Consider the following 4,689-nt stretch of genomic DNA (forward strand, 5'->3'; position numbering starts at 1 on the left):
AATTTCGCTTGGTTTGTCAAACCGCTTGTGTGGTGTATTTCGCTCTTAAGTAAACAAAAAAATGTATTCCGAACGTTTGGAATGAATAAAGAAACACGCCCCTTCCCAGGAAACATTAAGGATAGTTATCGATTAGAGAATTATTGGAGAACTGGCCACATTCTCCAATCTCAAACGTTCGAGAAAGTCTCGAAAAGCTATCGAGAATGGGACATAGTTCTCGACTCGAGAAAATATTAATTCTCTAATTGAATTCTAATGTTGACCTCTAACGAGATTTGAATGTCAATTTCAAGCTGCTGTTTTGCTTTATTAAATAAAACGATTTGTATTAAATGTGTTTGCAATAAAATAATATTGAGTTATTTGAATTTAAAACTAATTTATATTTCATTCATTTGCTTATTTATATTCAACGTTCTCTGCGTTGCCGCAGTCTTTATACGTTTGCCGTGGTCGTCATCAGAAACCCCCACTTTCACTTCTCATCCGAGGCTGTTTTTTTATTTTTCATTGGGCGGGGACCCAAACTCAGCGGACGCGAAGTTTTACGCCTTCTCACTTTAGCTCGCTCCCAAACGGGTGTTTGGTTGCTACCCAGAGGATACGTGGATATAAATATCCGGACGTTGTAAGCTGCGATTTGAACCGTACGCACAAGAATCGCTTCTGGCCACTGCCAGGTGAATGGCAGTCAAAAGTTTTCCACTTCTGCGCACGGGAACAAAAAAAAACATTTTTCCTGTAAAAACGTCAACCAATGATCGCTTGACACTTTTCATGATTTTTCCAGAAGAAAAAGTTCGGGTAAAATCTTGCAACTTCATTCTCTACACAACTTTCCAAAAATCGCTCTTATTTGCAGGATTTTGGAGGGATTCGGAGTACGGAATCATTTTTCCTGCAAGTTTGTGTAAAAAGCTGTAAGTTCATGGAGTACTGGATCAGAGCTTTTATTTCTGTAACATTAGAGGTATTCACACCTAGCTTTTTTTATTATCGGTATATCGGTTACCGAATTATCGCGTTACTAAAGCTTGATCATTTTTGTGGTAGTTGGTAAACTGAAATCCTCTGTTTGATTTTTATTCAATTTTAAATGCGCCCGTTTCCGTTTCCATCAATTTTCTGTTACAATTTATTTACATATGTTTTTTTTGAAAGAAGCTACGATTCAGCTGTTGATAAACATAGTTTACCAGACTAACAAAATAAAGCTGAAAAGAACGTTCACAGCTGGTAAAGTTACCGAGTACCAATTAATAGCACTGGTCTACAAATTTCAACTTTTTTTCTGCGAATAAGACGGGACCTGGTGTTTCTGAACGGATTTTTCGTGCTGAACACGAAAAATGTCCCATCACGTCACGTTTTCGAGAAAAAAGGGGTTGAAACCCCTAAAAACAGCGTTTTTGGCCATTTTCGAAAAATTATAGAGCTGAACCCTGACGTGGTACAAATTTTGCATATATCAGAAATTAAAGGCTAAACCGTGCCCTTTCGAATGAGCCCTATGCCGAATTGATCGCGTGCACCCTTAAAGCAGGGGGTGTATTTGTGTTTAGGGGTGCAGGAAAAATTGATCACAGAAAGAATTTAATCTTAAACGATCATAGAAAATTAATAATGCCAAGGTTTTAACTATATTAAAAGTCGCTGATTACGAATCTGCAGTTAGATTTTAAAAATTTAAGATGACGGGTCGAATATGGTGGATATAAAAAATAAACTGAAATTCGCTAAATAAAAATTTTTAAGTCCGCCATATTGGATCCGCCATTTTGAATTTTTAAAATCTAACTTCAGATTCGTAATCAGCGACTCTTAATGTAGTTAAGACCTTAGCATCATTCATTTTATATGGTCGTTTAAGATGAAATTCTTTCTGCGTTCAATTTTCCCTGGACTCCTAGACACAAATACACCCCCTGATCTAAGGGAGCATGCGATTAATTCGGCATAGGGCTCATTCGAAAGGGCACGATTTAGCCTTTAATTTCTGACATATACAAAGTTTGTAGCACGTCAGGGTTCAGCTCTACAATTTTTCAAAAATGGCCAAAAACGCTGTTTTTAGGGGTTTCAACACCTTTTTTCTCGAAAACGTGACGTGATGGGAAGTTTTGGACCCCAGATTCGTGTTCAGCACGAAAAATCCGTTCGGAAACACCAGGTCCCGTCTTATTCGCAAAACCCTTGTAGACCAGTGTAGTTTACTCTGTGGTTTGAGTTAGGTTGGTGTTATGCAGAAATTTTGTTTGGCAAACTGCGTGCAATTGTTGTTGCAGCAAACTCGGAGAGAGCGAGTTTGGCGACTCTCACAGCAAACTAATTTTGTTTGGTCAAACTGCAGCAAATTCGGGGTTGTCATATACAAAAATTTTAAATTGTGCGCGTTACCGCAGAACTCCACAGGCGAACAGCGATGGCCTACCAACTGTCATTTTGACGAGCAATGTGATTGCAAGTTTTTGTGTGTGGGCACTTTGATGTCTTGAAATAAGCATTTGCCGCATGACGCCACCAGACAACATTCTCTCAATTTCGGTGTTTAAAAACATTTAAATCTTTAAAAAACTTGCTGAATAATTTCCTAAAACGTAATCATAAATAATCCAATAAGGAACAGACTTTTATTTTGATTTAATATAAAAATTTCATCGATGTTACCACCAGCACGCTTTCTTACAAATGAAAATATGGCCGTCAAACTATCGAATTGCCTGCAATAGATGTCAAGCAATAAGCGCTGACATATATTGCAGCACATGAGAAATAGGCGGTCTCCATTGGAAATATATTTTGTGACATAGTTTTCACGACATCAGTGTTTTCCTGTGGAGACAGGGCCTTATGTACATCTGAAATTCTCATTTCGTGTTGGCAATAGCCATGAAAACCCATGAACCAAAAATACAAGATCACCTAATCAAAGAAGCAAGAAAAAAGTATATTTCTGAGTGTTTTTGACATCTGCCTAAGAATGAAAACAAACAAAGAAAACGAAAAAGGCGCGGTGATTGAGTGCGATTAAATTGGTATTTATTATAAAATATACAAAGTGAAACTTGATGACAATTAGCAAAAAAAGTTCATAAAATATGGTTTTCATGATTGAAAGTGTTTTACAATCGCATATCATTACCACGGGTCGATTTTTCAATGCCAACGTTCTGACCACAAACGTGCACCCACTTTTCACGCAAATTTACGCCTTTTGGCAAACCAAACATACGCACAAACTTGTTCCGATCACACAGCACTTTATTTTATATCATAAATATGTAATAAACCAAAATTTATAATTAAAATCGCTGCAGAAAACACATTCAATCGCTAAAAAATCACTACGAAGAGGTAGAAGACGATGTAAACAAACCCGGAAAACGTCAAAAACGCTACGAAAACTTTTTTCTGAAAATCGATTACAAATACAACGATGGCTGATTAGGTGATCTGTAGTCGTTGGTTCATGATAGGTGCAATCCCGTATTCCTCGGACTCGGACTAGTAAAACTGTCAAAAAATAAAAATTCGCTCAGAGCGAGAGAGTAACATTGAAAAGTACGGGATCGCTTTCTAGTAAAAAATGGTAACTTCTGTCAACTTCAACATAACCTCCAAATTTTGGTTGTAAATTTTAGCTTATTTTGTATGTAAACACACTCAGCTTACACATGTAAATAACCAAAAATACTTTCAAATTCATTAGAATCCACTTAAACAAGTAATTAAATACTTTTCAACATGAATTAGCAGAGTGCACTTTTCTTTTGTTTACAATTTGATTGCCAAACACACCACAGCTGATCGTTTGACACATTTACCAGAATTTACTAGCAAAAAATTCTCGGACTAAAACTGGTAACTTCTGACAGAGAGAGAACCGTATTTACTCTCTTTTTTGTCCTCTCAATAGTCAGAGAACCGAGTACGGGATCGATTTCCAGTAAAATCTGACTGATTCTGACTATTTCTGACTAGTCCGGACTCGTACGGGATCGCAACTGATGAAAACCATAATGAACGTGCAACCCTGTGCCAAACTCGACATAACCACCTCCGAGCAAACTAAGCAGCCGCCATTTAATTTGGCAAACAAAAGTTTGTCTGCATAACACCGACCTTATTTTACACAAACAAAATACATTAGGAAAAATTACCAAAATTGGACATGGAAATATTTCCAATTGTTACTAGATTTATTGAAGCTTTTTCCGGTGAAGACAAAACCTGAAAAGTTCTCCAGTGGCCTCTTTTTTATCAAATTTCGGTTGTGATTCGAACGTACCGCAGGCAGATATTTCTTTTCAAATTTTTTAGGTACATTTGCCTGTTTCTCCTCAAATAGATACAATTTGACAGTTTCATATTCCATTCCTGCTGAGTGTTGCACCAATGCAACCATGTATAAAAAACTTCAATCGATTGACCACCATTTTCTTTTGTCTGTGGCGTAATTTAAGTGAAATTTCTTTTGATTAAAATTATTAAAATAGGAATTAAAAAGGTAAAGTAGTAGCGGCCATTTTTTCTGTGTCAAAATAATAAACAAGATTCCTGTTTGTAAAATTTTCCAAAAACGATTCCTTGGGCACAAAAATATGGATGATTTAAAGCAGTTGCAGCACAATGGCCTCCATTATGGCTCGACGGATTCTAATTCTGGTAGCGATAGCGAAGATAGTA

The 4,689-nt window shown here is 36.8% G+C and overlaps 1 protein-coding gene across 3 annotated transcripts in view; it reads right to left on the reverse strand.

Moving 5' to 3' along the window:
- The window catches only part of LOC118737194 (protein Tube), a 13,143-nt gene that overhangs the window by 4,559 nt on the left and 3,895 nt on the right, over positions 1 to 4,689 (reverse strand). The gene's annotated exons all lie outside the window — the stretch shown is intronic.

This window comes from Rhagoletis pomonella, unplaced genomic scaffold (genome assembly GCF_013731165.1).
Source record: "Rhagoletis pomonella isolate Grant_MI unplaced genomic scaffold, Rhpom_1.0 Rhpom_scaffold_00004, whole genome shotgun sequence".
Taxonomy (NCBI): domain Eukaryota; kingdom Metazoa; phylum Arthropoda; class Insecta; order Diptera; family Tephritidae; genus Rhagoletis; species Rhagoletis pomonella.